The sequence below is a fragment of the Thermobia domestica genome, chromosome 11 (assembly GCF_964235325.1).
Source record: "Thermobia domestica chromosome 11, izTheDome1.hap1.1, whole genome shotgun sequence".
Lineage (NCBI taxonomy): Eukaryota > Metazoa > Arthropoda > Insecta > Zygentoma > Lepismatidae > Thermobia > Thermobia domestica.
This window is the reverse complement of record NC_137464.1, coordinates 9,435,685-9,448,843: the sequence shown is the minus strand read 5'-3', so window position 1 is coordinate 9,448,843 and position 13,159 is coordinate 9,435,685. Positions and strand designations below refer to the sequence as shown.

General features: G+C 34.5%; 1 long non-coding RNA gene across 1 annotated transcript; it reads right to left on the bottom strand.

The window, feature by feature from the left end:
• Positions 1–315: 315 nt before the first annotated feature.
• Positions 316–10,631, bottom strand: LOC145663533 (uncharacterized). The gene is made up of 2 exons (XR_014127173.1): positions 10,503–10,631; positions 316–770 (listed from the first exon to the last, which is right to left on the bottom strand). It is a non-coding gene; the product is annotated as an uncharacterized LOC145663533 (long non-coding RNA).
• Positions 10,632–13,159: the final 2,528 nt, after the last annotated feature.

Sequence of the window (13,159 nt, the reverse complement as noted above, 5' to 3'; positions counted from 1 at the left end):
AACATGGCAATTTTTACATAGGAGTGCACTACTTAATTAAGACACTTTCTTTACTCCTGTCTTTCTTCTAATTGTACATGATTACTACGTTGTATGAATAATGTTTTACTTCAGCACACAATTTCCTTGTTGCTGAAACATTTTACCCCTCCTTATCGCTTTCATTCGTTCATTCATTTTTCTTTTTAATCATGTGTTTTCAATCTGACCGTTTTTATTTCTTTTCCCTTTACTTCTTTCTGTCTAACTATTGTGCTAATTCTTTCAGTTTAACGCGGGATGTAACAAGATCGAGCAATGAGAGTACAAACATCATAAGCTCTTCAGCACTTATTATTTTTAACTCAATATAGAATTTGCATAAGTATTATACAAAATAGCACTTTAAAGACTTTATATTTACATACAATACGACTTACATTGAATACCGTAGTTGTACATTTGTTATACAAAGTCAAAAATGGAAATTATTTCAATATTCATCAAAGCGACTACTTTCAAGCATAGGCCAAGCCGACGTCAATGCGTACATGTTTAAAGTTTCTATCTACTTATCATCCGAGACATCTAAAAATTTACATTATCAATACGAATAACATAAAATATGATCTGCTTTACACCTCTGTCTACCGATGTTATACGTAATTTCTAAATTACATTGCAGCACGTGTATTCACCATGTTGCCCTAAACCTTGGAATTCTGCGAGCTACCAATAGCTAACCAATTCTGCCAAATTCTGCTTCAATAACTGCACTATGTTCCAAATACCTGTAGAAAAACAGAAAATACAAATCTCATTTAGCTGAAAAGCAGTATGAAACAACAATTAATGAATAATTTTCTTTTTTCAAAAATAAATATCCAAATAACCATTCTTCCATTACTCTACTATCAATTATTATCAAAATTTGTGTCAATACTTGTGCTCAATATATGAAAAAATATATAAATGAAATCCTTACGGGAGGGATTTCGCAAAATTATATTAGATCAAGAACTTTTAGATCACATTTATGATACAAACATTTTTAGGTCACGAACTAGCCAGCAAAAGAAGAATCTATGTATGAAGTTTTGTCGATGTTTAAAAATCACCCGGTGCAATAACTAGAATCGCTTTATATCATGAATTTCATATACAGAGGATGTCACAGCAGGTGACCGAAAATATTAACATATTGAAAAGAGCAGAATTTGAGTAAAACCATTTAAGACTTCTCAGCATCAATATTGTTATACGGTAAAATCGCTTATAGTTAGTTACCTGTATAAGGTTTAGCCTATTTTTAAATGTGATGTACCTTCTGATAAAATCGAAATGCATTCGAAAGAAATCAAACAAGTACTTGCTCGCAGTATTATTGTTGTTATACGTATAGGTTCGAGAACTTCCACAAAATGCAATGAATCATAACTACATAGGAACCTGAAACGTCCGAACTATACGAGTGGGTAAACTTGAAAATTTAAAAATGGAAATAGGCAAGTGTAAAGCAAACACTTGAATACAGTGCAATGGTCGGAAAAAGGTGAAACAAGAAAGGTAAAAATGCGTTATTAAACATGGTTTCAGGAATAATATACGGAACATACTACTAGGAGCGGGCATAGATTCGGACCACAATCTCTTAGTGGCGAAAGTACAAAGCTGGTTAAAGTCAGTCAAGAAAAACGGGAGGAGAAATTGACGATTGTATGTAACAGTAATGCAAAAGAAAATAGGAAAAGAAAATTCTGGCAGCAGACAATACGACAGGTTGCGTAGAACAAGGAAAAGTTAAACAGACTCTACTAGATAAACTCAAGAACAACACTGGCAAGATGAAAAAAGCACCTAGAAAAACATGGATAACTGAAAAAATGCTTAAGATGATGGAACGCAAAAGGGCGAAAACCACAGACACCAAAGAATACAAAAGGTTGAATAATGAATTGAGAAAAGAAACTGACAGGGCCAAAGAGCGATGTAAAGAAATAACACAAACGACGTGGCAAATATGATTTGATGTGTCAGAAAGCATAAAATTGGGTGGGAAAAGTAACAAAATTATACACACATTTGGAATCGAATATCAAGAAGATGGCCAGCAATAAATCCTTAGAATCAAGGAGGAATGTACAAAGGATCTATATGACGAGAAGAACCGCTCAGGAAATATCGCGATCGAAGCAAAACAAGAAATCAACGAAGATAACGAACCAAGAATTCTGAAAGTCGAAGTAATACAGGTAATCAAAGACATGAGAAGGAAGAAGGATACTGGAGACGATGACATACCAGCGACTTGGTGAAAGGATTAGGAGACAATGCAATGAAGGCATTGACTTCACCTATTAACAAGGACACCTGAATAGATAATGGCCGAAGGATTTTCTACATGATACAATGGTTGTATTGTTTAAGAAAAAGCAAGCAAAGAAACGCACTGATCACACAATACTGGAAATGTTATTAAGCACACACTAAATACGTGGCTGGCAAGTAACACAAGAGATTTGGAGTAAGATCAATTTCGGAATTCCGGATTAAGGATCCGGAAAGGAAAAGGAACCAGATATGCTACTGGGTTGATAAGAATTACAACAGATCGAGTCCTTGAGGTAAAGGAAGAGTAGAATTTGTGCTTCATCCACTGGAAAAAAGCTTTGACGGGTAAACTGGACGAAAGTTTTAAAAATACTTTAAAAAGTCGAGGTAAACTGGAGGGATCGTCCATTTATTCGCAACCTACACACAGAACAAAGAGTGAAGTTGTGCCTGAACCAACAAGAAATCAACAGTGTAGAGATTGAGGAGAGTCGGCGACAGCGATGTTGTACGTCATCCCAATTACGTCAACGCTTAATGAAGGCAGGATTAATGGAAGTTAGAGATTTCAAGAATGGGGGAAGATCATTAACAAGGTGAGATAAACGGATAACATAGTTAATACAGATAGACCAGAAGAAGAATACAGATAATGGATAGGATAGTTGACACTGGGAAGCAATGTGGAATATGGAATTAATGTCGAAGAGTCGAAACAAAAAACCCACGATGGAAACACGCCCTTACTAAGCAGAGTAGAAAGGACAACTTCAAATGTCCGGGAAGTACTTGGAGAGAAGCTCATAGCACTAAAAAGATCAGGTCAAGAATTGCAGTGGCTAAAGAGGCATTCGACAAGAAAAGGTTATTCCTAACTAGCAGGTTTAACATTGAACTGAAGAAGTCGGTCAAATATTATATAGGGAATTGTATGGTTCGGAGAGTTCGATATTATGTAAGTTACAGAAGAAATACTTACAGAGCTTCGAAACGTGGTGTTGGAGAAAGATCGAGAGATAAAACGGAAACTAACAAACGAAAATACTTTAGCACGGGCTAGAAAGAAAGGACGATTTTTGTGAAGAAATTGCTTTCTTGATATAGCTAAAGAAGGGAAGAAGAACAACAACACAACTTATCGATGATTTGAAAAATAATAGGAAATATCAAGAAACGTGGAAATATTTTCCAGACGTTAAACTAACGGAGGAGGGGGGACTGCCTATTATATTCCATTCACTTTTGGTTCTGCGAGCTTCATGGGGGTTCACCTTATGAAGAATTAAATCGAGAAGTAATTCACATGTTGAGTGTTGGGTAACTTCCTCACTAATATGCCACTGGATGTACGTCCAAAATTACACTCCAGAACTCGTACAAACTTCGATAATCAGTTATAACAAGCGAAACGTGACATTATCAAAGAAGCGAATTGTATATCATTCACAGAATCGTTGGTAACTTATCAACTCTCGTTGCCAATGCAACAATAGAAATAATACATTTCAGTGTTGGGTGGTTTAAACCAGCTGTTTAAAAAAAAAAAAAATGGTTTAAAGAAAAAACGAAAAATGTTCGTAAAAGTGTGTGTTCGTAAAATCTTGATGAACACAGATTTGTGGGTTATCACCTGTCACTCCCGTATATTATTCGTATTATATTCAGACCTAAATTCTCCATTCATTACTTGAAGAGATTATACTACAAAAGCAATTAAAAAAAAAGTTTATAAGTGTTTCTTTTGTGATTTGTTTATAGTTTGTTGTTATTGTTATGCAATTGCAATCAAAGAAAAATTCTAAATATTGTTTCATTTCGAATGTTTAGTATTGATAAAATACATTGAAATATCGTACTTTTTTTTGGGAGGGGGGTCATACTAACCCCACGAGAAGCATTTACTGAAATCAGAAGTATCTTTGGTATCTATTTATGTATAAATGCGTCAGAGCCAAAGTGGACTCAATTCTTATCTTTATTCACTTTTCTTACTGATATGCACATTAAGTCGTTGTATGGCTTTAACTTGGACTAATAAAAGTCGTAGTGAACTAATTCGGACTTACTTAGTTCTTCTGTACTCTGCAGTGTTTTGAAATTGTCCATATGTAATTCTGTATAATGGTTTCACTTGTGCAACTGTTTATCTTTTTGCCTTGACAGTTAGACAATTACATTTAAAGTATGTAAAGATCAGTACAGCGTATTTTATCAGGAGTCCTTCGTGAGTGATTCGGCAGACGTATCGCATTTGTGGCCAATTAGTCCCGGTTTCGAGTTCAAATGGAGGACAATTTGTTTCGGATGTAAGTCGAGAAACGGTTTTATGCTTATGTGACCCCTTCCAGCATAATCCGGCTGTTGCATAATAACACCAAGGTGAAATAAATTTACTTCTGTCCATATGTGATATAAATACATAGAGCATATTACTTAAACCAAAAAAGCCTGGTTTAAACCAAAAAACCGGGTTTAAACGAAAAAAACGTTTTTTCTTGGTTTTTCAACAAAAACCATGGTTTTTGCCAACCCTGATACATTGAAAGTTAACTGAACTTTAAAATACATTTTAATGCAGACAACTAAGTGCGACGACTGGTGTATGAATATTTTTCATCCTGAATATACTCTAAAAATGGTCAATTCTAATTTGATACCGGTAATGTCACTTTTTAAGAATAGCTTCTCTTTGCTGTAACTCACTAGAGTCTACAAGTTAAATCTCACACAGTATGTATTGAAAAGGGGGAGGTATTACAATGTACGATGGACTTTGCTTCATGTCCGATGAAAAAAAAAAACCCTTTTTTTGTAAAATTTAGCCCGGGCAAAGTTTTTCATCTTCCGCCGCCACTGATGTGAAGTACTTCTCGATTTAATTTTTCAAAAAATTCTCATAGTAATAACAAGAAAAAGGTAATTTGGTTTGTCATGATATTTTCAGTATACACACAAAAGTCCACGATCATACTTGGGAAGTGAAAAGAAGGGATTGTAGCGATTCTGTTGAGAAGAACTACGGAAAATGCACAGTTTTGCCTCTGTAAAAGGTAATAAAATGTAAATGCAAAACTTACCATTATAAATTATTACAAATATTTATCAATTTCTATCATTAATAAATATACAGAAAGAGACTGAAGTAGAGCACTAATATAAGGTCGCATCTAAAATTACCGATTTTAATACAAGAACACTGGACGTTTCATTTGTTATTTTTGAGCACTAAAATAGGGTGGGTTTACTTACACAATTGGTGGTGAGTATTGATTACAAACCAGTGTAATTCCGCAAAGTGAGAAATAAAATATTTTAGGCAATATAATATAAACATTATATATGTAATATGTTCTGTAAAAATAATATGCAGATACTATTATCTGTATCAAAGGCATTCAAATATAAGACCCTATTGCGTATATCTACAGTAAATGCTGAAGACAATATAAAAATAGGAGCATGGAAAGAAAGGGGAACCGATTTCGTGCAGAAAAATTCATATTTGTAGCCACAATATACTAGTCAGAATATCATTAATTTGCACGCAACCGATATTAATAAGAAAATTGCACGCGCAAAAGATTCATTCCAAGCAAAATCAACAAGATCACAACCAAAGTGAATTTAATGTTGAAATTTAATTACTATTCCAAGTCTACAAATATTGTCGTCAAATAAACTAATATGAAGGCTGTATGGCAGGGAGAACTACCAACTTGACTTAACATAACCTCACAAACTGAAGTACAAGCTTCGGTCATAATGGAAAGTATTTTATGACTTGAAGAGCTTATATTTAGTTACTATATTTGTTGATGTGTGTGTCTATAGTATCAAATATATGCTGTTTGGTTAAAAATATAGACGGAAAAATGTTGTTTCTATGAAAACAAATAAAATTATTTCTCCGTCTGAAATGTTACTCAATTTTACAGTAATGTTCAGTTCGGTTTCACCTCTGCTTGTATGCAGACGTTCATGTCATTCTCAGTGCGTAAGACTGGATACTTATTGGGGTGGCGGCAATATAGTACTTTCGTACTGTCAAGTGAGAAGTTAGCCTACAACAGGGTTTCTCAACCTGGGGGTCGCGGAGATAAGCAAAAGAGATAAATATAATTAGAATCTAATACCGGAAAATATTTTTAATTATTTTGAATTTTGTTTTGATAGGCACATTTTTATTTTTACACATACTGTTAAGAACAACAAAAAATAGGTTTACTAAACATTTTCAACAGGTGCAGAGTTGTTTAAAAATAAATTTAAATGAAAGAGGTACGATATAAAACTAATGAGAACTACATATTGAAATACCAGAAAAATACAAACGCAATAAAACCTGCAATTAAAATTGAAAGCTAATGAGATACCTGAGCATGATTGATTTCACTAGTGCGGCAATGCCCGGTTCGATCTTCGTGACGTACATTATCAAATAATTAAAAATATTCAGTAACTTTTTTAACAACTATCCGAGTTTTTTAAAACCAAAAGTCGAAATTACTTTAATTTCTTTATCATATGACCCAAAATCAAGGGAATTACGAAGTTTTAAAATTTTCAAACGGCCTCGATTTCGAAGCAGTATGACGGATCGGATTCGATATTTGTTACATGATTGAACTGACCAAATTTGGTTTTAATGCATTCGCTTTTAGCGAAGTTATGTATCCACTATGTACACGAAATCGATTCTACTATTATAGAAATGGATGGATATCGTAATATCTCTGCAATAAGTATATTAAAAATCCCACACAAGCTTATTACAAACCAGAAATTATAAGGGAGACGCTGGCAAGAGGATGTGATAAAATGGAGATCGTGATAGGAATTAGCTTGAGAACCACTGGCTTACAACGATGTCAGGAAGTAAATTTGAACAGTGCACTGTAGGAAGGGAAACTAAAAGTGAATGTCAGGGGTGATAAAGTTACACTGTATTTCTACTGTATGTGCATCCGAAAAGAAGTGTTATCTTTCAGGAATTGAATAACTTCTGATTTGTTAACAAGTGTGTGTAAACATCACAAGGCATATTTACTTGAAAAATTATGATCAGTATCACAAGTTGTTTATGACCCATTTACATGTCACAAAAAGCCAATCACTAAAGCTTTGAGAAATGTACACTAAGTGTTGATTTTGGAAAAACATTGACTTCGTAAAGGATATTTGTAGTCAAAATGTCTGATACGTGCAGAAACAAACTCGGGAAATTTTCCCATGTAAAATATGAACAAAGTTGGCAACGGTGAACACGATATATATACTTTGAAGTATCTGAAGAAAGAAAAAAAAGTGAAGAGCATCTTAATGTTTCACTTACAGCATGAGGGTACTCACGTTTAAAATTCCATGCCATTCCGTCACACAGTAAGCATGCATATGCTATGAGGAAGACTAAAGTTCTTCTCTGAATACTAAACTAAGCAAAGTTTTGGGAACATAGTTTTCCCCGGCAAATTTTTACTTTGACTCCAACTGTGACTTCAACCGGATCACATGAATCGATTACAATTACTAACACAGTGAAAGTAATGTACGATGTTAAGAATTATACTATAAGTACAAGGGCCACAATGTTACTATACGATGTTAAGAATTATACTATAAGTACAAGGGCCACAATGTTACTAAACATCAATTCAGGTGAAGCGGTGACTATGAATTTTGAGATCTAAATGGGGGGCTACCGCCCCCCCCCCCCCCGCTCAAGTACCATAAAAACATCCAAAATAATAGTAAATAATCACACCACTACTATAAAGCTAAGATAAGAAGGGAAAAATTAAAAAAAAAAAAAACACTCGTCTCTAATCATAAATCAGTGCATGACAAAAAAAAAAAAATTACATCTCAACAAGACAATAGGACAAGCAGCAGCAAACCAAATACTTTGCCTAATACTCAAATGCAAAACAAATCAAGAATAAAAATAATATGAATTAAAAAAAGAAAACACTCACCATTTCGCCATAGGAGAAATCTCATGAATAATGAACTCATAACTGCTGATTCCACACACGAAAAAATAAGATACCAAGAACACATGCACAATACTCAACATTACTGAAAAATGTTCCTTTCCGCACACACGTCGTTTTATTAAACCGAGCACACTTGCTATTATTACAAACAAGAAACCAATAAACGTCCACTTTTAGAATACGTCGAAAATATCTTCAGTTTAGACCACAATTATGATAGGTTTTCTCTAACTCAATTCAACCAATTCAATTACGCGCTCCCGCATGCCACAAACAGCAGCACACACATACATGCACACAGAACATGTGACTACTAACCAACTACCATATGACTACACAAACACCTAGTGGGAAAAATATGAACTATGACGTCACACCAAAGGCACGAACAGTTCTAACAAGTGACTCACGCACAAACAGTTCCAGGAAGTAACTGAACCTATAAGAACCGATTAAAGTCACAGTTGGAGTCAAAGTAAAGACTTACCTTTTCCCCTGAAAAAGATTTTCGTAGAATTCCAAAAGACTCGTGATATGAATAAACTTCTGATTTAATAACGGCCAAACTCCACAGTCAAATCATTCGAAGAAAGAGAAAAAATACAGCTGCTAACTTTCATGCCCTTGTCGTGGGGAAGGAAAGATATTATCGAGAATTAAATATAAGTGAATATCATTTCAGACTCTTAGACCATACCTTCAGCTACAATTTATCCAAGAAAGCGGCAGGAAAACTATTCTCTGCCTTATAGTGATAACGCACATGTCCTAAAATGAGAACTGTATACAAAAAGTTAACTATTTTGAGGTGCGACCTCCATAACCTTGTTTATTGCTCTCGTGCCGATATTTCGTCCATATTCATTTCTCACCATCGCTGACGCGCCTGCTCCATACGAACGCGCACACAGGCAGCTCTCACTGCAGCACTCCTGCCTTGATTCGGCTAGGTAACATTCATGTCATTTCTAGTGGCCACTTAGCACAATCTGGTTTGTGTATTTGCGAAATACAATCACAACTAAAGTAAAGAAACGAAAGCTGTAGAGTTGCTGGGTACTAGTAGGCGGAAAGACAATACAGAAACTATTACGAAAAAATCAGTAACAGAACTAGGTAATACTTTACAACGCTGGTGTGGCTGTAACTTTCACACTACATTTTTTTTCTGAATGGCATCCCTGAACTTTACTTGTTTTAAGTGTAGTATCGGCATGTGCGAACAAACAAATAGGGGTATATGTTTAGTATTGGGGGGCCAAAACTGGCAAAAACAAGGATGATTTACAGGAGAAATGAGTTGACAGTGGTGTTCAAGTTGTCAAGAAAGTATTGTACACAACTTTTGAAAGGCAGTAGGGGACCTATACAAACCGTAAAGGTAACTGGAATAGAATAGAATATTTTTATTGTCGTTAAACAACATTTGTTGCAATAGACAACGTCAACAGAGTATACAAAATGGTATATACCGGTAGAGAGAAAAACAATTGAATTCATGGTAACGAAGACAGAAAACAACGTGCCCTGCGGGGCTCTAACCCGCCTTCACTCGCTAAAGCTCGCTTGGCAATACTGTCTGAACTTAATGTTGATGACCTAATCAAACGTATTAAACCCTAAAACGACCGAATCGGAATAGATTATCGCAAAAAAGGAGGCGAAAAACTGGTACCCCAAAGCTAGCCCAAATAGGTTAAGAAGCATGAGGATGCTATTTCTAAAAGGAAATGTAAATTCCGTTGTTTTATAACTGTTTCCATTTCTAATTTCCACAATACTCTATAGTAATGAACGATTTTTTTTAACGATGTCTGTCCTTTTTAGCCTAAAGGATATATCATGAGATATTAAACTAAAACAAATATTACTTTCACTATGTATCTACCTTCATAGATGACTTACATGTTCCACACCTTCATAAACAAGTTCTTTAAATATTACCCTTCCCTTCCGAAGTAACATATTTTACCTGCTGATTTTAATAAAATACCCCATATTCGTAAGTTACACTTCCGAAGTTCAATCAAATATCATTCATAGCACTATATTAATTGCTATTTTGCTGTCGGGAATGTTATACTTGAACTACATTAAAAAAAAAAAAAAAAAAAAAAATCACTCAACTTTATAACTTATCTATAAAACAAAGGTGCATAAGTGGAAAAATGTATTAAAGAGGTGTTTAAAATTTCTTACAATTACTCTTTCATCCCGGAGCCCGGACTGAATTCATAACGCGTCTGCTATAATTTTTAACCAATTATAAGGCTTGTTATAGTTTCATTTATGACGTACCAGTAATGACGCAATCAAAGAATTGTACATGCACATTTACGACGAGAGAAGCAATTTATGTATTCTGCGCATGCGCAGTACTGAGGTGCAACGTTATTTTCACACAAGATTAGTACCAGGGGTGTGTCTCCAAGAGCGACCTTTTAAAAAATATAAGATTACTATCTTATAAGCCCGCTTAAATGAGTTCTGTACATTGTATACACTTCAACATTTACGTGCACTTCACTATGCTTTCGGCGCCCTACATCTTTCTTGAAATATACCCGCTCTCTCTCCTACATGCTTCCCACTATAAGAAAGGTTACTCAGTAACGAAACAAATCCCCTCGTCCATATATAGTTATAAAAAGCTACTATCAATCTAATAAGAATTTTATGAAAATTAAGAGGCGGTTTTATGAAAAAAATACAGTATGCAATGGCTCTCATCGTTCAACTATACGGAAGGAATTATTTGTTCATGATCAATTCATAATGGGTACCGTAATGGGATTATATAAATTAAAAGGAAAGCAAATCTTTACTTTGGCCATTTCATTCAATGAATCGTTCAATGAACCGATTCGTAACCAAGACTGAAAAGAACGTCCCCTGCGAGCCTCTAACCTGCCTTCACTCGCTGAAGCTCACTCAGCAATAATATGTGAATTAAATATTAAACTTTAGCGTATATATATATATATATATATATATATATATATATATATATATATATATATATATATATATAGAGAGAGAGAGAGAGAGAGAGAGAGAGAGAGAGAGAGAGAGAGAGAGATGAGCTAACAGGCAAGTTCTCAAAACCGGAACCAAAAGATCAAATCCCTGAATCGAAGAATCAAAAAAAAAAAAAAAAAGAAGAATTTGTGAAATCTTTGAAAAATGTGTAGAAAGAAATTTTTGATCTGTATTTCACTTTTTGGAAACTGTCAAAAATGCAAAAGGAATGGAAATTGGTATATTACAGTCTCTTAAGTGCAAGGAAATATGGCAGCTTTGAAAGGAATTTGTTTAGAATCAAAACTAGAAAATTAGTCCTATCTACCTACGAATTAATATTTGCAGCTGCAGCTGTAGCTGTAGGTATAGAGAAATGAATAATCTAGGTATTCATTATTCTATGATAGAGCTTAACATTTTAATTCATACGCCATTAAAATTTGTCATTTACGTGCAAATAGCTCCATTACCGATAGTATAATTATTTCAATTAAGCTACATAAACCATGTAATATTTAAACACAAATGAATTTATAGCATTATTAAAGAAACTATTTGGTTACTTTCCCTATACTATTTTAAATTCCATTGCATACCCAAAGAACGCAACGTAAATACGTTTGTTATTTGAGTAACATTTTTATATTCCACTTGTAAAATCACTAATTTGTATATTTATCAAGTAAACTATTATTAGATCAGCCCACAAATATATTCACCTCAACAAAAATATTAAAAATATGTCTTTTAAAATTTTATTATGTCACTTTGACATTATTGTTGTTCCTACGACGAACTCCCATCTTAAGTACGCAAGTGTGCTAACGTAGTGTACATCCTCGCACACTACGTACTATGCACTCGCAGACTTGTGAACTTGGACCTTTTGACGCACACTAGGTGACGTCAGTTCCGGAAATAAGCGTACTTCGAATGCACACTTGTATCTTTTGGACACGGCCAAAGTGGCGCGGGTCCCGGAATCATAAGAACCAGGCACGTAGCCAGGATTTCGTAAAGGGGGATACGTGGCATGAAGTATTGTAGTCACCACACCAGGGGCTAGATTATTCTAAACTATTTTACTGGAACATATATTGGTTCGTTTAGCCAGGATTTCGGAATGTGTGTGTGGGGGGGGGAAAGGGTAACAAAATACTGAAGGCCCAGGAGCTCCATCAATCTAAACTACCTTACTGGCAACATATATTGGTTTGTTAGAACAATAAAATGAGGGTATGTTAGTAAGTATTTTAATAAACTATGAAGAAATCTCGAGTAAAGGAATGAAAAAAAGTATGGAAAAAGATTTTACGATATGTACGTTCCTTCTTCTGTTCATTCAAATATAACAATTTTCCTTTCATTATGACCTGAACTATTATAAAAAGCACATATTCACTGTTATAAAACGTACACATTCAATAATGTCTTGCAAGATATTTTAAAATATTTCCGTTCCCTTCTCTGCTGACTCAAATGTTAAAAGAACTTCCTTTCCACATATCTGTTTTCTTTTCATCATTCCTTCAACTACTGTCTGCTCCAAATGACAGGTTAAAGGAACAGTAGAAAACAGTTTTTAAAATAACATGTTTGATGCTGCAGAGAAGCAATGACGAAATATTGTGATAAAAAGATGTCTACGCTGTTACAAAATGGCACTATGCTTTCCAAAGCTTGAAATTTCCTTGACTAGTAGCAGAAACTCTGAAAATTCCGTAACTTTTCTAGAAATTTCAAATTTACTGACTTCCAGGATATCCCGCTCATTCGCCACCATGTATTGCAAGTAATACAAATCTCCTCATAAGAAAGAGTAACCGAATGCTTGC